Source organism: Cavia porcellus, unplaced genomic scaffold (genome assembly GCF_034190915.1).
Source record: "Cavia porcellus strain 051 isolate PalLab524CR breed Dunkin Hartley unplaced genomic scaffold, mCavPor4.1 scaffold_1, whole genome shotgun sequence".
Classification (NCBI taxonomy): domain Eukaryota; kingdom Metazoa; phylum Chordata; class Mammalia; order Rodentia; family Caviidae; genus Cavia; species Cavia porcellus.
The window spans coordinates 72,830,598-72,851,850 of record NW_026947484.1 but is presented as its reverse complement, the minus strand read 5'-3'; the positions used below and the strand labels follow the sequence as shown (position 1 = coordinate 72,851,850).

At 39.6% G+C, this 21,253-nt stretch overlaps 1 pseudogene; it reads left to right on the top strand.

Annotated features, from left to right (window-relative positions):
• The first annotated feature begins 538 nt into the window (after nucleotides 1–538).
• Nucleotides 539–1,117, top strand: LOC106028153 (large ribosomal subunit protein uL6-like; annotated as a pseudogene).
• The last annotated feature ends 20,136 nt before the right edge of the window (nucleotides 1,118–21,253 follow it).

Genomic DNA, 21,253 nt, shown 5'->3' with positions numbered 1-21,253 from the left:
GTCTATATTAATCAGCTTTCCTGTTCCTGATTCATAAACCTGATGTCTACAATTTAAAGGAAGAACGGCTTAATTTGGCTCATGGTTTCAGAGAATTCAGTCAGTGGTCAGCTGGATCCAAGAAATATCATGATGCAGGGACGGGGTAGCAGAACCATGATGTTTAATACAAGGGGGCTGGGAAGCAAAGCAGAGAAACAGTGCCACAGAGGAAGTGGCAAGGGACCCATGTCGCACCTCAGGCACACCCAGAAACAGGCTTTACTGATCTCCTAAGCAGCTCTCACGCTAGCTGTGTTGACACAGTCAAGCTTAGCCACCATCTGCTCATTCACAGTCCTCTTTCCAAGGGGAAAAATGGAGACATGGACTCTTTTTAACAACCCAGCGCATGCCAGGAGACTTGTCTTTCTGAAAAAAGCTACTAGGGGTTCCCACTGTTCTAGAGTCAAAAGAGCCAGTCATCCCACCTGGAATCCACCTTCAAGATGCTATTAAAACCTAAAAGGCTGCTCTCTCTGCCGCATCTCCCACAAGCATGCAGATCATTCTCAGCAATCAGACTGCTGGCCTTCCAGAAAATGTTGACACCACTTGCAAGGGCACACAGTTACTGCAAGGGGCCCCAGAGGAGCCCTGTGGAGCAACTTTAACCACATCAGTTTAGAGCTCAGTCTTCTTGAAAACAAAAAGAAGAGGCTCCAGGTTGACAAATGGTGGGGAAACAGAAAGGAACTGACTACCATTTGCATGATGTGAAGTAGTGTACAGAACATGATCAAGGGGGTTATGGGGGGCTTCCATTACAAGACGAGGTCTGCGTGTGCTCACTTCCCCATCAGTGCTGTTATTCAGGATGGTGGGTCTTTTGTCACAATCTGGACCTTCTTGGGTGAAAGATGCATTTGCCAGGTTCGTATGAGGGCAGATGCTGCTAGCTCAGCATCTCAAGCCCGAAAGTTTGAACCAATATTTGAAGGAAATGACATTGAACTTGTTTCAAATTCAGCTGCTTTGATTCAGCAAGCCACAACAGCCAAAAATAAGGATGTAAGAAAATTTTTGGATGGGTGTCTGTGTTTCTGAAAAGCAAACAGTTTGGCAGCCAGATAATTAAGATCCTAGAGTTATCCAGCCACAGGAAGAAGCTTCTGAATTGTAAGACCGATCTGTAATATTTTAATGAGATAATAATCTTTATTGATTTGGAAAACAAAACAAAACAAAAACAAAAAAACTAAAGACTACCACCAGATTTCAGACTTTTTTTTTAAATATGAGAAGACAGTGGCATGGATTACTATATGTCAGACCATGCAAAAGTCATCCGGAGAGTTGCCATTCTTATACGTGGAATATCTTTTTAAAATACATTGATCTACATCTTAATCATTTATGATAGGAATCCTGCAGGGTTACAAGCATAAAGTGATGAATCTTGAAAGAAGATAAATGAAGTGAAAGGCTAGATCTCTTTTCAGGGGAAGGGAGTGATGATCCTCACAAAAGGTTACATAAGGCATTTGCCTTGCATAAAGCAATAGAGAAAGGAGCCAATGACATGCAGATCATTTTAGCATTTGGCAGCATCCCCAGATTAGTTCTGGGTGTGATGGAGGGCCTAATTTAGAAGCAAGAGTCACAACCGTGAAATACATTAAAGGTATAATGCACAAGCACAATAGACTTATGAGTCTACTCTAGAGTACACAGAAAGAGATTAGCTGAAAATTTTCTTTGAAGGAACAGAACATTTTTTAAAACTAGAAGAATTCGTGACTAAGCAATATTAGAAAGTGTATCCAGTCACAACATTTTAAACAGTCTATATTTAGAATATATCCATTTTACACAAGGACATACAAGAAATAGTTGGCTTTCAAAACTAATTAGCTGTTCATTATAAGAAAGCATGCTAGTTACAAATAAACTTTATTTTACACAGTCATGAACACAGTCATGAACACAGAAATGAAATAGCTGCCCCGGGGCTGGGGATTTAGCTCAGCGGCATAAGCACCTGCCTTGCAAGCAGGCAGTCGTGAGTTCGATCCCTGGTACCAATAAAAAGGAAAAAGACAAAAAAAAAAAAAAAAAGCTGCCTGTTTAAAAATTATAAAGTTTTCTGGGGATATAGCTCTGTGGTACAAGTGCCTGCCAGGCAAGTGCAAAGGCCTGAGTTTGATTCCCTGGTGCACATACATACCAAAAAGAAATTGTAAAATTCACTTTAAACATGAAGATGCTGTACATTGTGCACCATTTAAAAATTTTTACTCCAGTGGCTCATATAAAAAGATTTTGAGTTTTTTAATGATATTAAAGGTCAAAGCTTTCAAGAATCAAATAGCTGTCTTTGCAAACCTTTTTTTTTTTTTTTTGAAGTGCTATCTTCGTACTTTACACAATACATAGAATTGTCTGTGGGTAGTTGTATTAGTCATCATCCTGCATTAGCATCTAGACATCCAAAGTTCTGCTATGAATCACTGGCAAAAGTGAAGCTTATGTCTCTTAGAGATACATGCAAGTCCATATTTCTGTGCATCATCTTCTACAGCACTTTTCTTTTACAATATGCTTTTTAAAAAAATTTAATGGCTTGGATTCATCCCTAATAAGGCATCTTGGCAATTATGAGATTTGTATCAATGATGTAATGAGAGAATTCTCTTAAGGGATTTTTCTGATTATTATGCTTCATAAATAATTAGCTTTATTTTTTAAAATATAAAAATATCTAAAATATGTTGACTTGCATATGAAAGGAATTAGTACAAAGTATTTTATATTTCCATGGAAACATACATCATTAAATTGCAAAAAAAAAGTATATGTTGTCTACTTTAATTTGAATAAAGATTGTAATAAATAAAAAGCTATCAGGAAGACCTTTACCTGGATTTTGTATGGCCTGACTTGGTCCAGTACTCAAAGAAAGCATCAATAATATTTAGTCCCCTTTCAAATAATGATTCCACTCTGCCGGTAGAGGGCACTATGTGCACACTGGGCAGATGGGGCCAAAAGGTTATTAAGTACAGCAGTTTCTTCGTTTTCTTTAAAGGTATAGCCCGGGGGAAGGAGTGAGGATGTGGGGCACCAGGCTGGGGGAGAATAGGTTGCTAGAGCTGTTCTTTGGAACTTCACGTTCTTTTTAGGGATCCCTCAGTGCTTCCAGGCTCACAAGAGTTTGTGTTCAGCCTTGACCCCAATGAGAACAGAGTGTGACTATAATGGGATGACTTGGGGGCAGGCACTATTAAATGGACAAGGGCTTCGGTTGAGGAGGATTTTTTTCCTTTTGTTCCACTCAGTTTGTGTAGCAAAAGGCAAACCAAGCGAACTGGGATCAGAAGACCTCTTTCTACTCTGTTATACCAGATCCTTAATCACTTCATGCAAACAGGCAGATCCGAGCTCCATATTCACTAATAAGCTTGGTTTTAGCTTTTAGTACACATGCTTGATGGCACAGCTACTCAGACTTTTTTATGTTATTAGGAGACTATTTCTGCTCATGTAAATATTTATTAAACATTTGATTTAGAAGACTACATTCAAATTTTTTGTGTATGTTTAAAAATTTAATTTCAACTACCATTTATTTTAATTATGTAATGCTAGCATAACTCAGCTTAACCTAATTTTCTTTTTATAGTACTGAAGATTAAACTCAGGTTCTTCACTCTGAGCTACATTCTCAGCCAAAACACCATAATTTACAAATCAGCAGGCAGAGGGCAACTAGCTTATCTCAGTGTCTCCCATTAGTTAGGAAACTAAGCCCAGAATCCTACATTGTCCAGTGAAGCACACTGCCTGGAGATGAATTTTAACTGTAGTATCTGCATTGGAATGAGGTCTTCCTTAGTATATACAAAGGTCGGAATCCTTTTTTTTTTGCTGTGCTTGGGATCAAACCTAGGGCCTCAAAAGCTAGAATCTTAAACCAGAAATAAAATCATCTAGGACTGATGATGGTAGCTGGGTGGTAGAATCTGACCCTAGCATATGTAAGGCTGTAGGCCTTAGTTCAGTTTCCAGTGAGTGCACAGACAAACATGAATCATCTTTCTTAGAATTTTCCTTTCCCATAGCAATTATAGAGAAATATTTTGCCTACACAGAGGATGATACTTATTAATTGCAAACATTTTTCTTGTAAATAATATACCAAAGGGTTCAGGTGTGCTTTTATAAAAGTCATTTTCAAAAGTACACTGAGAAAACCATAGGTAGGTAAAACTAAAATATAATCACACAGCTTTTTTAAATTTGAAATTTATCTAATCATCCCCATTTCTCTGCTACAAAACACAAAGAATTTTTATTTTCCTTCACCACCTCTTATTCTTAGATCAAGCACAAAACTTCAAAAGAAACACTAAGTTCTGAGTAGAACATCCATTCCAGTACTTTCACAGGCACCAACAACACAGAAACGAATAAATCACTCTCACGAGCACCTCCAGCTATAAAACAACCTGTCTGTGCTCACCCTGATTACTGACACCACCCCAACAACCAAAACACCACCCTCCCCACTAGTGTTTTAAAATTGCTCTAAAGTGATTCACGTTTTTTCTTTCTCCCAAAGTCAAGTCTACCCCCAAAATACCTCTCCTTTATGCAACACAGCAAAAATATATTTCTGTGTTGTCAAAATATTGCTACAAAAGCATTTATGCCGACTTTCTGGGCAGATGCACTCCAAAACACCCACAGGGTCATTGGAAATATTCTTTTCACATGCTCCAGAATGAATACTATCATTCATAAACCGAGTCCAAAGTGGCATTGTAACTTGCAGTGTAATTAATAAGAAAAAAGGTTATAATTTGCAAAGAAGAATGAGGAGGAGGAAAAGAAGAAGAAGAGGAGGAGGAGGAGGAGAAGAAGAAGAAGAAGGAGGAGGAGGAGGAGGAGGAGAAGAAGAAGAGGAAAAGAAGAGGAAGTGTCCTTATCTTTAGAGTGAATTCAGCTGTCTGTGAGCCTTTGCACCTAAGCTTGTCTTAGATGGTGGTAAGCCACCTACACTGAAGAGTCTTGATCAAATGTTATCATTTTCCTTCTTTCACACTGACAAAAGATTTTAAAAGCTAATTCCTCATATTAGAGAGAACACTGAAAGATCTGCCTTCTCATATCCCATTGGTAGGACTGTGAGTTAGTATCATCTTGCTTGGAAACAATTTGGCAATGAACAGCAAAGGTTTAAAACCAGAAATTGCTTGCTCAACAATTTTGCTTTTAAGAATTCATGGGGTGGAGGGGAGAATCCATCCAGGGGCCGGGGATATAGCTGAGTGGCACAGAGCCTATGTGGCAAGCATGAGGTCCTGAGTTTGATTTGGGGGTACCCCTCCCCAAAAAAGAATTCACCCAGTTAGGTGGGGTAGCACACAGCTGTAACCCAGCTAGTCAGGAGACTGGAGCAAGCAGATTGCAAGTTCAAGGCCAACCTGGGCAGCTTATCAAGAACCTGTCTCAAAATAAGCAAAAACTACTGGGGATATAGCTTAGCAGTACAGTGCTTGCCTAGAAAGTAAAAGGCCCTGGGTTCAATCCCTAGTACCACAATAAATTGATTAATTAATTTGCCTAAGAAAACAATCAGAAAAGAGGTTCATCACCACCATACTCATAGAAATAACAATGAGAACAATAGAAGTTTGAAGAATGCAGAGTGCTCAGTCATGGGGGATTGCTTGGCTGTAGCACGGAGCAACATAGGACAGAATGCTGAGCAGCTGCTGAAGATGTTAAATAAGACGTAGTGGCATAAGAAAATGTGAAGTATTCAGAAGACCACACGTACACATGCAAGCCCAAGAGTGCTGGGGACGGAACTCAGAACTTCATGAATGCCCAGCACACACGATTTACCACTCACTACACCCAGTCTAAGCTGATGCATCTTAAAAGAAGCAACAGACACATCACAGTGACTTCCCCTGGATACTGATGGGATAATGGTGTTTATTTTCCTTTCTGTATTTTTCTCTACTGTCTAAATTTTTACTGAAAACGTAGTTCTTTTGTAATGCAGGAATCTCTCTTTCTCTCTCTCTCTCTCTCTCTCTCTCTCTCTCTCTCTCTCTCTCTCTCTCTCTCTCTCTCTCTCTCTCTCTCATGTTTTAAGCCAGAACTTTCCCAGCTGACTGTCCAAATGGGATGAGGACACGTCTTCATAGATTTAGGAGAAACTGTGTGATCGTGTCATGAAGGTGCATCTGCTGTCGCAGCCATCTACAAACCTTTCATCTGGCCTGAAGGTCACCCTGGGCTCTGGAGCCAGCAGTTTCCTTTCGGCCAGCAGCACACAATCCAAGGAGGAGCTGCTCTGTGGGCTGGCCCGGTGCCATGAAGCCTTCCAAATCCTGCTGGAGCAGCAGAGAGGCCACCTCTCCCTCCACCCCGCCACACAGGGCAGGCAGATGGGAAGCCTCCTCTGGCCTCTCACTCCTCAAGCCATATTGGAACAGACACAGCCGAAGAAGCCCGCTGAGCTCTCCGGGCCAGGCCAGGCCAACTGAGTTCTCTCTCAAGAGAAGCTGCACCATGTGGGCTGCGCCCTGGCCTGTTTCAGCAGAGAGCTGGTGAACTGAAGGCCGGAGCTCTATTTCACGGAGAGCAGCCGGGCTGTGGGTCCCTTGCACACTGTCAGGCAGAGGCAGCCTTTTGGGACCCAAAAAATTCCCAGGATCGCAAAATTCCCAGGGGCCTGGCCAGTGAACCAGGAGTCCTGGGATTATTACTTCCTGCTGGTCTCCACTGACTTTGAATTTCTGTTCCTCCTCCTCTGAAATAATTGGAGTGGGGGTGGGAGCAGAGGGATGAAATGAGTTCGTAGCTGCTACTGGTATTCAACAGCTTTACAGAGATTTGCAATGAAGCTGCAGGGCAGACTTTTATGTCAGTAACAGTTTACTCCATGCCCATTACACGTGCCGGGAGGAGCCCGATAAATAAACTACCTACAGCCCACCACGCTGGCTGCTCAGGTATCCTTTGTACCGTTTAGTAAAGGCATGTTTTCCCCCAGACGGAACTTTCTCTGTTCCCAATAAAACGGGTCCGCTGTGGATGGGCAGTGTGTGTGCTGCTTACCGGAGCCCATGGGCCTGGGTACCATGAAGCTGCCCTCAGAGATTATCAAGTAAACGTGAATTCGACCTCTTTCTACCTGGTACCTTAGAATAATTACTAAAATTCTCTCCTCTTCAGCTTCCTTATCTTTAAAATGATAATACTCGGGCCAAGGATACAGCTCAGTGGCACAGTGCCTGCTTGGCAACAGTGAGGTTGTGAGCTCCATTCTGGGTACCAAAACAAAAAAGGGCAGGGATAATAATGAAATTTTGCTTCCTGGGTGCTATTATGGGGAGTACATTACCTTAAGTAAACTCTCAATAAATCATTGCTAATCTTGTTGTTAATATAGAAAATACATTTTAAAAATATTTTTAGTTTTTAGAGATACGGTGTTGCTATGTATGGTGGGCCAATTTCGAACTTAAAACCCTCCTAAAGTAGCCTCCCAGGTGCTGAGATTGCCAGTATGAGCCACCACACCTAGCAAACATGAAATTTTATTTTTCTTTTGTACTGGGGATCAAATCCAGAACATTGTACATCCTCAGTGAGCACTCTATCACCTAACTACCTCACCAGACCTACAAAACCAATTTTAAGATCAGTTTAAACAAAGCACAGGCCAGGCATGGTGGTACATGCCTATAATCCCAGCAATCAGGAGGCTGAGGCAGGAGGATTGCTGTGAGTTCCAGTTCAGCCTGGGCTACAAAGTGAGGTCAAGTCCAGCCAGAACTGCACAGTGAAACCCTGTCTCAAAAAGAACAAGTAAAGAAGAAGAGGAAGAGGAAGAGGAAGAGGAAGAGGAAGAAGAAGAAGAAGAAGAAGAAGAAGAAGAAGAAGAAGAGAAAGAAAGAAAGAAAGAAAGAAAGAAAGAAAGAAAGAAAGAAAGAAAGAAAAGAAAGAAAGAAAGAAAGAGAGAGAGAAAAGAAAAAATCTTGGAATGTTAGATTTTAAAAGGACCTTAGAAATAATCAATTTTGGGCCAGGGATTTAGCTCAGCAGCACAGCGCCTGCCTGGCAAGCATGAGGTCCTGAAATCACTTTAGAAATAATCAATTTCATTGCAGCCGTCTCCTTTTCCTTAAGGAAACCATGATTCTGAAAGGTTGAGCTGGGCCAGGGAGTCCCTAAGAGGTATTTTATTCTCTGTGTTAATTACTTATTGATATATCTTTCTGAGAAACTAAAAAATATTTCACAGATCATGTAGAAATCATTTCTTCCATCTCTATTATTTTGAATCATTTATTTGCCACTTACTGAAGGTTCCGTTTCAGGGAGGCCAGCCAAGACGCATTTGTCATTTTGGCTAAAGCGTTGAGTTGACCCTCTTTCCAGTGTCACCAAACCCACTGTGACTGAGCCATGGAGATTCAGAATTCCTCTCTTGTGTGCAGATGCCACTCGGTCTGGTTTTGGCCTGTTGATTTTCCTGGTCATTTTTGGCTAGTCCAAAAAATAATTTCAAGTTTAGGCAAACCAAATTTGTTTCACTGATTTCAAAGAGACAAAAATACCTTTTGTAGAAATCAAGACAGGATATCCAACACTGTGTGAAGGGCCGAGGAAGATGGATCACAGAAAGACAAATACTGTGTGACCTCACTCAGACATGGCTGGGAAGGAAGTGTATCTCAGAGCTGAGAGTAGAATGGGGTAACCAGAGGCTGGGGGAGACAGGATGGGTAGATGCTAGTCCGTGGGTGCAAGGTTATTGTTAGGCATGAGGAAGTTGTGGTGTCTGATTACACTGCAGAGTAATTGTAGTTGACAGTGGTATGCTGGATATTTCCAGATAGCTAAAAGAGGATTTTTGAATGTTCTCACCATAAAGATGTGATACATGTTTAAGACAGATCCACTAATTACTATGATTTGGTCATTACCTGATAGCTACATGTATCAAAATATCACGATATCGCCATATACACATACAAGTATAGCAATCAAAAATTTTGTTAAAAGCTTAAAAAGAAAAAAAAAAAGAGGAAATGAAGAGAGATTAGACAGAAACGGAGTGATCATATATCCTGTGCTTTCTGTGGGCCCACCCAGAGGCTCACTCAATCCTTATAAGAGGTTTGTGAATTAGGTATTATGATCTCTACCTATCACAGGTGAACAGCTGCAGGCCAGAGGTCCACTTGCCTCAAGCTGAGTAGCCAGGAAAAGTGGACTTAGAATTTAAACCCAGGTCAGTCTGTTTCCAAACTCTTCCATGGAAGTTGGCCACTCTTGATCTTAGTATTAATGAGAACCTGATCAAGAACCTGTTGATGTAAAAAGATTTTTTATTAAATTAAATGACTCCTATAAGATAGTATTTTAGAGACAAGAGATTTTTTATGCAGCTATTTCAAAGATAGCAAGACATAGTATGGTAGTCATTTTGGATTTACTACTGGCTTGTTTTCAAATCCTTTATTGCATTCATTGTTTTGTCCTTATTGTTTCTATTCTATCCTGCTGTTTGATTTTTACTATGTCCAAAGTTATCTGCAGTTATTTTGAGGACATCAAAAGGCATTATTGGAAACTACTACTGATTTCATAATGTTTTGAAAGCCTGTCTCTTTTATACTGGTTTGTTTTGATTGGTTTTATTCTGTTCTATTCTGTTTAAAATAAAATAGAATAGAATAAAATAAAATAAAATCTATTATGTAATCCATAAAAATGTGTTGACTAACTACTGAATGTTACCAAAACAGTGAATTCCAATCCTAAGATTCATCCCAAATATTATAAGGGATTCTATAGTCTTTCCTCATATGACTTTCTTGTATTAGGAATTATGCTTCTTGTATTGTCAGAAGAGATTTAATAGATTAAGATGAAATAATTGTGTACATCTTATTTATATCTAAATTCCTCTAAATTCAATCTCCTTATAATCAATCGATTCTTCTTTCATGGCCTTTTTAAGAGCAAAGCTTCAGCGTTCTCCTTGGCTTCGCCCTTCTGGCTTTTTTTCAAAGTATTTTTCCAGCCCACTTACAGTTCGGAACAGATGTAGATGCTGGCCTGCTCCCAGAACCTTGCCGCTAAATCATGACCACCATTCCCCACGGACTAAGTAGTGCAGAAGTAGAAAATGACTTCAGCCCACAACCGAATCTGTGTTACTGCCAACCCAATTTAAGCCCAAAGGACTCAATTCTATCTTTGTTTTATTCCCAGCTCGTGCTCTGAGAATGTATAGCACATCACATTTGATGACTTACAGAGAGTATCTTCAGGCCTCCCCCACCACCCCAACACTGTCATCTGTCAATTCCCAGACTTGAAAGGCAGAAAAAGGAAAAAGTCTTCAGCAAACCTAAGACACAGTAAATCAAGAATATCTAGAGTTGGCTACGAGGCGAATCAACACGAACTCAAAGAGAAAATAAAACCGTCTTTCTGGGAATAACTGACCATTTAAAATACGAATACAGTTAGAGATATGACTCAGAAGATTACACAGCACAACTCTGTCATTCCTGTGTACCGAGGGCAGCTGTATCATTTCCCTGTTACTGATGAATACAGGAAACTGTACAGTGCTGATAAAGAGCAGATGTGAAAGGGGACAGCTGTCAGTAACCCGGGCCTTTATTACAGTAAACTGCTCTAGAAAAACCCCAGCAGGAACACAGAGAAACTGAACAAGACTGTTGCAACTCTCAGTTCCAGAGCAGTTAGAGCACAGTTCACGGAGAGCTATTGTCTGACACAACCGTGCTTAGGGACCCAACTGTGCTTACTGATCCCTCTCACTTAAGCATTCACCAAGTCCTGCTGAGTCCCTCCATGGATGATGTACTGTGTAAGACCCAGGACAGACTGCTGAGCTGGGAGCCACCACAAAGCCTTTACCCCTAAGTCACACTTCTTATGTCCCAGGGAGCAAATTTTAAGCAAGTCATCAGTAGGAAATGCTCAATGCTCACCAGTGATATTTCAGGATGGATGAACATGTTTTACTACCAGTATGGAGCTTTTTCTTCTCCAAGGGATCCTTCTGTATTTTAGTCACAAAATATGCATTACTAAGTGATAGTTTTTTAAAAAGGAGTAATGAAAACTTGAACTCTAAGGAGAATCACTTATTGCTGCAAAACTGCTAAGCTTGCCCTACCTGAAAGTCTAAGTGAAATAAATGTAAGATGCCAAGAGACACACTCACCAGGAGTGTGGCACGCTGGTCTTTGACATTCATAAGCTCAAAGAAACGACTGTTACTTCCCATTAGTATTTGGTGGACTTTGACAAATTAACACAAAAGGGCAGGCTTGCAAACTATCTAAGCAGGATGCCTAAGCAAATAAAACAAAATCGTAAGGCCCTTATACGGGGTGCTGAACTGCGGTTCACCCTTCCCATAGGTGAGGAAGCTGAGACTCCCAAAAGATGGGGTGGGAGGGAGGGCTGCAAAGACAGGATTCAGGAAAGGGAGGGAAGTCACTGAGGGTGCCGGAATGGGGCTGAGCTCGGTACGTAACAGTCATGAGCACTAGATTTTAGCACCTCATCAGTAAACGTTCACTTCCTCCACATGGAGAAAAAATTAGAGAGAGAGAGGAAAAAAAAAACACCAAGGAAAGCAGCTAGGAGCCAGGCCTCAGCTGAGAACAACAGGAAACGGCAGCAAAACCAGCGTCACTGCGGCTGCCTCCCGACAGCCGACAGCCTGCGGAAGGTGAGGCCCCTGCGAGCCAGCAACTGTGAACCGGTGTGTGAGGACAAGGAACGGAACCCGGACATCCAGCTCTGCAGATGCAGTGGGAGCAGGGCCAGGAGGCTGCTCAGAGCAATTCTGAGCGCAGAAGAGGGAGCAGACACACAGGGCGACAAGCCTCACAGTAAGGAGCACAGGAGCACAGGGAGCCCCAAGGGAAGCAGGTGATTAATTCTAACAGCGCAGGCATCACAGAAGAGGGATCATCCTAGGGGCACTCCAGGCAGAGGGGAAGAAGGCAAGAACCACTGCATTCCCACAAGAAAAAAGAATTGCAAAGGAAAGCCCGTAAACCGAAGGAAAAAGAATAGGAGATGAATGTGTAGAAGTAGGTAAAGGCTTTGGCTATTACTCTGAAGAAGTCTAGAGAAGCATTTCCTTTTATTTAGAAAATCATTTTAAGCTATATAGACAAGTTGCAATAATCAAAAAGATGACACACAACAGCTTAGTATTTTCCCCCACTTGTAACACATCTCCTCTCCCTTCCTCATAACTATAATTTTTGAATCTATTGTAAGTAAAAAAATTAATCATTACTGTGAGAACATTATCAGCTTTGTGTTTCAAAATAATCAAGCTAGGGTGCAGCTCAGTGATAGAGCACCTGCCTAGCATGTGTGACGCCAACATGAAAAACAGGAAAATGAAAAAAAACTAACGACCATCCTCATGAAGGCAGAGAGATCTTAGAAAGGAGCATTGGGACACTGTATCTGAGGGTCATGGGAGAAAAGAGGGGAACCCAAGTTTTTGGACAGGGAATGAATGGTAGGAGGCCTCTCAAGACAGAATAATCCTAGCAACACATGAAAAAAGTGTATGGAATGATAATTATACGCTAGGCGCTGTTCCAAATGCTTGTACATTAACTCACTTAATCCTCACAGCCACCCTATGACATTAATGCTCTTAGTAACTTCAATTTACAGATGTTTTAAATTCATGCAATATATCTTTAAAAGTAAACATAACGTAATCTTTCTAGAAACTTCTTTTTAAAAGAGTAAGAGAAACATGGGCTGTGGGCCAAGGAATTAGCTTAGAAAATTTGGTACATGGGACCTTCCTCTCCCCACCTCCAAGCCAAGCATGAATGCTGAAGGTAACACTAATTTTACAAATATGTTTGTAATTTTAAAGATTGTGTGTGTGTGCATATATATATATATATATAAAGTAATAGAGCCTTGGCTCACAAGAAAAAAATTAAGCCCAAATTCCCAAGAAGTGAAAAATACATTTAATCACACTTTTTTCAAATGATGTGAAGCAAAATTAACTGGGAAATCGCCTTTATTTCTACTGTAGTATTCAAAACGGTTTTAAATCACTGAACTAAAATCAGCATCTCCCAGGCGCCCCCTTGTGGCCTTGTGTAGTGATTTCTGAAAAACAATTTTTATTGCTACACTTGTCACACATTATGATCACATTCATCATAGGGAATGTGTGTCTGTGTATACCTTAATTCTTCTTTTTTCCCCACTCCCCTGTAAATCCTTCTTCCCCTCCCATTTATGAGAATTTCAATTTTTTCCTTCCGTTTCTTCTTTTGCAAATCCCTTCTCTTCCTCTCTCCTCTTTTGCTCACTTTCCATTTGAACATATTCTTCCTTCTTCTCAATATTTATCTCCCATTTTGCTCCTTGCTTACCCTTTGAGTTTCTCACACTAGAGAAACAATGCAGTATTTAAACTCGTGTGTCTGATTTACTTCACTCAAATTTATGGTCTTCTGGGTGCATCCATTTACCTAAAAATGACCGGTTTGTCATTATTTGTGGCAGAGGGATACTCCATTGTATATAAACACCATATTTTATTTACCCACCCATCTGTTGATGGGCACATGGATAGTCTTGCTATTATACATTGTGCTGGTATGTGGTATGATGCTTTTTAACTCTTTCAAGAAGATAACTAGAAGAATGACTGCTCAAATGGAACTGCCAATTAGTTGTTTTGAGGCTTCTCCATACTGACTTCCATAGTGGTTGTGGCAACTTACGTGCCCACCCACAATGAAGAAGAGTTCCTTTTTCCTTAGCCTTTTTCTTCCCAGCATTTGTTATTGGTTCATTTTTTGATGATAGCTATTCCTTGGTGTTTTGTTTTGTTTTTGTTATCAGGGATTGAACTCATGACCTTGCACTTGCCAGGTGCTTATGCCGCTGAGCTAAATCCTCAGCCCAATGATAGCTATTCTTGTTGGAGTTAGAACCTCAGTGTTTTTTTAATTTGCAGCGATGTTGAACATTTTTTCCCATATATTTGTTTCATGCTTGCACTTATTTATCTGAGAAGTATCTATTAATTTAAGATGCCCACTTTTGGATTATGTCTTTAATTTCAGGGACTCAGTTTGGTTTTTTAGTCCTTTATATATTCTAATCTTAGTCCTCTGTCTGCAGAGTTGTTAGCAAAACTGTTTTTCCATTCTGTGCATTGTCTCTTCATCGAGTGGGTGGTTTCTTTTGCTGTGCAAGAACATTTTAATTTGACATGAGGCCAGGTATTGATTCTTTGCAGTATTTCCTGTGCAGCTGAGGTTTTGCTCATAAAATCATTGCCTCACCTACGTCTTCAAGAGTTCCACCTGTTCTGTCTTCCAGCAGATTAAGGGTTTCCGTTTTAATATTTAGATCTTTGATCAACTTCAATCCACTTTGATTTTAGTTCAGTGCATGGTGAGAGATATGGGTGTAGTTTCAATCTTCAGCATGTAGAAAGCTGGTTTCCCCAGCACCATTTATTAAAGAAGCTATCTTCTGTTGAAGGTGTTTAGCCCCTTTGTCAAAGATGAGAAGCTGAGTGTGCTTGGAGTTCTTTCTGCCTTGTCTACTCTGTCACTGATCCTGAAGTCTGCTTTTCTTGGTGGGGACGGTGATTTGTTTTGTTAGAATCATGTTGTTTTATCACAGCAGTTTTCACAGAACTTCTTGACCACAAATGCCTTTGCTATTCTAGGTCTCTTGTTTTCATATGGATTTTAGGATTGTTTTTCTAGTTCTGTGAAGTATGTTACTGGTATTTTGATTGGGAGTTCATTAAATCCCTGTGACAGTTTTGGAACCATGACCATTTTCTTTATATTAGTCCTGTCTTCAGATAATATCTGCATTTTCTGATATTCTCTTCTTGAGAGTACTGTAGTTTTGAATGTAAAAGATTTTTCACTTCCTTCTTTAGATTGATTCCTAAGTATTTCATTTTTTTATGCTATTGTAAAAGGTGATGTTTCCCTGATTTTGCTCTCTGTGATTTGTTATTTGTGTACAGGAAGGCTATTGATATTTGAGTGTCGACTTTGTATCCTGGTGGAGTATTTATGGTCTTTTACATAGTGTATCATGTAATACTGATATACTCAGGAAATACTGATAATTTCATTTCTTCTTTTCTACTCCTATTTCTTTTGTTTCTCTTGTCTAATTGCTTTAGCTAATGTTTTCAGAACCATGTTGAATAGGAGTGGTAATAGTGAACATCGTCGTGTTCCTGATTTTAGAGTGAAAGTTTTCAGTTTTTTGAGCATTTAGTATGATGCTGGCAGTTGGTTTGTCACAGATGGCTTTCATCAGATTGAGACAAGGCCTTTCTGTTCCAATTTTCTTTAGAGTTTTTAATCATAAATGGGAATGGACACTGTCAATTGCTTTCTCTGTGTCTATTAAGATGATCATGTGGTTTTTGTCCTTGGTTCTCTTAATATGATGTACTACATTTATTGATTTGCAGATACTGAACCACCATTGCATTCCCAAGATGAATTCTATTTGGTCATGGTATAATCTTTTTGATGATTTTATGCATTTGTTTTTCAGTATCTTATTGAGGAGTTTTGAACTTATGTTCATTAAAGAGATTGGCCCATTTCTATTTTAGTTGGATCCTTCTCTGGTTTGGGGATTAAGGTAATCCTGCTTCCAGGAATGGCACTGGGCATATTGCTTCTCTCTCAATTTCATTAGAATTTGAGAAGTTATGTCTTCTATAAAGTTCTCATAGAATTCAGCAGTGAATCCATAGGGACCTGGACTTTTCTTTGTTGGTAGTTTTTATTGCTTCTTCAATTTCATTGGCTGATATTGGATTATTTAGAATTTGTATATCTTCTTGATTCAGTATTCCTACTTTATATGTACCTAGGAATCCGCTCATTTCTTTAGAATTTTCCATCTTATTAGAGTACAGATTCTAATGATCTGCAGGATCTGTTGTGATTTAGTCCCTGTCATTCCTCAGTGCATGGATTTGGGTCTTTTGTTTCCTTGTTTGGGTGAGGTTGGCGAAGGGTTTGTGGTGGATTGATAATTAGTGGTCATCTAAACTGAATCAACGTGGTGCTGAGCATGGATGGCCCACTTGAGGACTGCCGCCAGCGTAAAAGGAGAGGAAGAGCATTGCTTGGTGCTGTTGGTTCTCCTGTTGCCATGGGTTCTCCTGGAGGAGCTTGTCAAGCTTCTTTCCTAATATGAGCTTGGCTGTTATTATCGTCATAGGAGCTTGAGCCCTTGTTACTAAGAATGACTGTGGTTCACTTTGGGGAGCTGTGGTCCTTACACTGAGCATCGCTTCCTGGCTCCAGAGTGGAAGATGGTTTGCTATTCAGTTTCCAGGAGAAGCTTGTCATGACCATGTTTGGTCATGAATTTCTTCAGTTGTTCCCATCTTCAGAGGAGTTCGGGACCTCGGGACCTTGTTGTCATTAAGGATAGCTGTGGTACTTTTCAGAGGCGCTCTGGTTCTTACTTTGAGTGTTGCTTCTCGGCTCCAGTGCAGAACCCTCAGCCTACTGACACAGCACCTTCAGCCTGTCACAGACTTTCTATCTTCCATTGCTGACCTTAGGGCCTTCCCAGTGCAGATCCATGAAACAGATTTGCATGAGTTATTGTTGTGGACTCTAGGCCTCCAGTTGGACTTGTGGGAAGCACTGTCATGGGCTCTAGGTTTTCAGATGAATTCATGCAGGTTATTGCCATGGGATCCAGGCCGTTGGTTGGATACTTTAGGTCTTTAGTGTGTAGACCGGTTTCATGCACTTTTTGTATTTGACTCTTTGGGTGACCATTATAAGTAATACTAAAAGTTATGTGTCCTGTCTGTAATTGTTTTCTATGCAAACTCTGACTACAACAGGGTTTGTCTATTTTACTATTTCAAATAACCAACTCTTTGATTCATTGATTCTTTGTATTGTTTTTTGAGTCTCAATTGCATTAATTTCTGCTCTGTTCTTTATAATTTCTTTCCTTATATAAGCTTTAACTTGCTCTTCTTTTTCTAGAAGCTTAAGGTTCAACAGTAAGTTATTTATTTAAGATAACTTTATCTGATGTGGGAATTCACCACTATAAATTTCCCTTATAGGACAGTTTTGTGTCCCATAATTTCCCATATGTCTTATTGGTATTATCATTTAATTGTAGAAATTTTCCGATTACTTCATTTCATCTGTGACCCCTTGGTTGTTCAGCAAGGTATTATTTAATTTCCATGTGGTCATGCAGTTTTTGTGTTTTCTTTTTCCATTTGTTTCCAATTACATGAACTATAAGCCCAAAATACGCATGGGATAATTCAATTCATGTACATTTACTTAAGTGTGTTCTATGATCCAGTATGTGGTCTATTTTGGAGAAAGTCCTGCATGCTGGCAAGAAGAATGTGTACTCAATTGTTATTGGGTGGAACACTGTAAATATCTACTAAATACATTTGTTCAAATGTTTGGTGTGGCTCTAATATTTCTTTGTTGGTTTTTTGTCTAGTTGATTTATGTATTTGTGACAGTGGAATACTGAGTGCCCCATTACAATTGTATTCATGCTTATCTGATTTTTCATATCCATTAATGTTTGTTTTATATAGTTGGGTGTGCTGGTATTTGGTACATATATATTTATGATTGTTATCTCATCCTCTTGGATTATTCCCTTGACACATATGTAGTGACCTTCTTTGTTTATTCTAGTCAGTCTTGGCTTAAAATCCACTTTGTCTGAAAATAGATTAGCTTCCTCTGCTTTTTGTCAGGTTCCTGTTACATAGAATAATGTTTGACTTTCATTCTATGAATCTCTTATTAAGTAAAATGAGTTTCTAGTATGCAGAGTATCATTAAATCTTGTTTTTTTATTCATTTTGCCAATCTGTTTTACTTGATTGGTCAATTGAGAGTATTTACATTGGTGGTTATTACTGATAGATACTGAATTATCCTTGTCATTATATTATTTTTCCTGTGGTTGGCTCCCTTTTTTCCCTTTCTATTTAATTGCTTGCTGTGCCTGGTGGATTCATTTTATTGGGACTCTTAGAACTGTTGTCTTCATTATCTTTGTCCTAGAATATCCTTCAGAACTTTCTGTAGTGTAGGTTTGGTGGTCATGAATTTCTTCATCCTAAAAATATCTTATTTCTCCATCAATCTTGAAGGATTATTTTGTGGGATACATCAATCCAAGCTGGCAGTTGCTTTCTTTAAAGACGAAATATTTAATTTGAAGATCTCCTTAGCTTAAAGTTTGTGTTGAGAAGTCTACAGTGATTCTGATGGCTTTCCCTGTGTAGGTGATTTGTTTCTTCTTTGTTAGCTTTTAATATTCTGCTCCTGTGTTAAATTTCTATTACATGCCTTGGTTTAGTTTTCCTATGATTATGTTTTTTTAGTTTGGTGCTTCACCCATTTGTATGTCAGTTCTTTTTCCATGTTTGGAAAGTTTTCTGCTGTTACTTCTGTGAATGGATTTTTTTTACCTGTTGTGTTGTCTACTGATTTTTCATTAATTCCAATTAATCTTACACTAGTTTTGCTGGCATTTTCTTTTCTTTTTTTCTGCCTCCTCCCATTTTTCTAGCAGTTTTTTGATTCCTTCACAGTATTAAGAATTCTTTTATTCAATGATTGCTAACCACAACCCTGTCTTCTAGGTCCAATAGTCTGTCTGAAGACAGACTATACTGGTACATTTTTGCTACATATACTTTCAATAGAATTTTTAATCTGCTGGGTTTCTAATTGCATCTCTTATGAAACCCAGTTCTTTCCTATGTCAGACATTCACCGTTTCCATGTCTTTCCTGAGCTTCTCTACTTTTTTTGTTCTGTATCTACTCTAAATTAACTAATCATTTCCCTCATTATGGTCATCATCTCTGTAGTCCTGTGTGTAATTTTTCTGTTTTGGCCTATCAAAAGACATTCATCTGTTCAGTTACTTCTGCTGCTACCATTTCAGCTGGGTGCCTTTTGATTTCTTCCACCTGGATCATTCCAAGATTTGCTTTGGGCAAGTTAGAATGTGGGGTTGCATTTGCTTCAGTATTTCTGATTTTCTTTTTTTTTTTTTTCCTACTTTTTAAAATTAGTTTCTGCATTGAAGCTTGGAAACTGCATGTGGTAGGTAGATTTATTACTAATATTGAGATATTCTGGGGAATGACTATTTTTCAGAGATATCCTCTAGCAATAGTTGGATTTTGGCATTTGGTCTGTCCCAGAAGGCTAACTCTCCTGTTTAACAAGAATGAAACATTGCAGCCTGGTTGGCCTAGCACCTAGTTCTTTGGTATTAGACTGTAGTATTGATTACTTAGAGAATCTAAGTATTGGCATACAAAAAGGGTCAATTGATCATAACAACTATGTCATCTTGTTTAAAGTAGTACAATCAGTAATAACAAGAATATCAAACACAGACTGAAAAATATCAAACTGTGATAACTAATAATTGACCACCTTTAACTATAGGTACAAGATTTATAGTTGTATAACAAAATTTAGGAAAAACCAGAGAATTATATACAAAAAATACCCACTCAATAGAGCAATTTTAGCCTAAGGGGAGAGAATTTCAAAGGGAGAAGAAAAAATTGAGAAATAAGAAAAACAGATCAGAAGCAGGGATGGAGAACAAAGAAAGATTAATCCAGCCGCAGGAAGTTGGTGAAGACAGGAGGAAAGGAAAGAAAGAAAAAACAAAAATAAGGACAAAATAAAAATCCAAAAACTATGTTCACATTCATAAACAAACAAACACTTTTTAAAACTAAAGAAAAAAATTCCCCTGTAATTTCAAGCCCGTGGTTACCTTCTGGGTCTACAGTTTTGTGGTGCTATCCACTTTAAAGCTTGACTCTGCTCTCGCTGGTAGACAAAGGAGACTGTAAGATCCATGCTGGAAAATCACCAAGAAGCCAGCAGTAAGATTAAGGTGCAGTGCTATTTCTGGGGCTTTTTTTTCTTTCTTTCTTTCTTTTTGGACAGTGTCTCACTATTTAGCTCAGGATGGCCTCAAACTCATGGCAATCCTCCTGCCTCATCCTCCCTAGTGCAGGGACTACAGGCATGTGCCACCATGCCCAGTTTTGGGACTTTCAAATTCATGGAAATTCAGGTTTAGCCTGGGCTCGGGTAATGGACGTAGGTCCTGAGTGGTTTAGCTTACATTATGAATATTGTTTGCTGCCTGAGCATGGGTCTCCAATCATGGAAATCTCTTGTGACTGTCCCAGTCACTGTGGGGGTTTAACACTGGGAGCCCTGAGATGAAGCCAACACATGGTTGCTCTAAATCCAAGGCTCATTTGGTCCTTCCAGCCAAGCACTCCAGGGGACATGGTAGTCACTTGGGCTGGAGTCACTAACCAGCTGTCATACTATACAGCACCCATCACTCATTGCACTGGTCCGTTTAGCCCTGAAGGCCTCTGGAGTCACACACTCGCACTGTGTCTGTGGGGACTGTCTTCCTTTCTCATGCCAGGTGCTGGGCAGAAACTGTTGACTGCCCCTCCTTTTCCTTGGCTGTCTCTTCAGTTTCTCTGTGAGCGCCAGCATTCCCTTTGGATCCTTACTAGGTCTCAGGGATCTGTCTCCCTTCTTTTCTTCGTCAAGTTGTTGCTTTCCAGTGTTTGGATTCTGAATCTTTGAGAGGTTGATTTGTTGCTCCTTACCACTCTGCTATCTTCTCAATGTCTTTCCCAAGTTTTAGGGACGAACTTTTGGGTAGGACAGAATTTATCTGGGGAACTGTTGTTTTGGGTAGGAGTAGGAACTAGAGCTTGGAATCTAGGATCATGCACACCGTATGCAAGTGCTTTGCCACCAAGTTACATCTCTAGCTCTTGTTTTTCATATTGAAACAGGATATCACCAAGCTGTATAGGTTAAGGCTGAATCTTCAACTTTTGTCTCACCCTTCTAAATAACTGGAGTTACAGTCATTCACTTCTGGCCTGGCTTTAGCTAAACAACTTCACGGAAAGTCTCAAAAAAGAAAACAAATCTCCAACATTAAAGCTTGGATTACTAGAATCAGGTAGGAGGATTTTTTTCTTTTATTTTTTATTTGCAGTACTGGAGATCAAACCACGGCCTTGTATTTCCTAGGCAAGCACACTACCACTGAGCTATAGTGATTG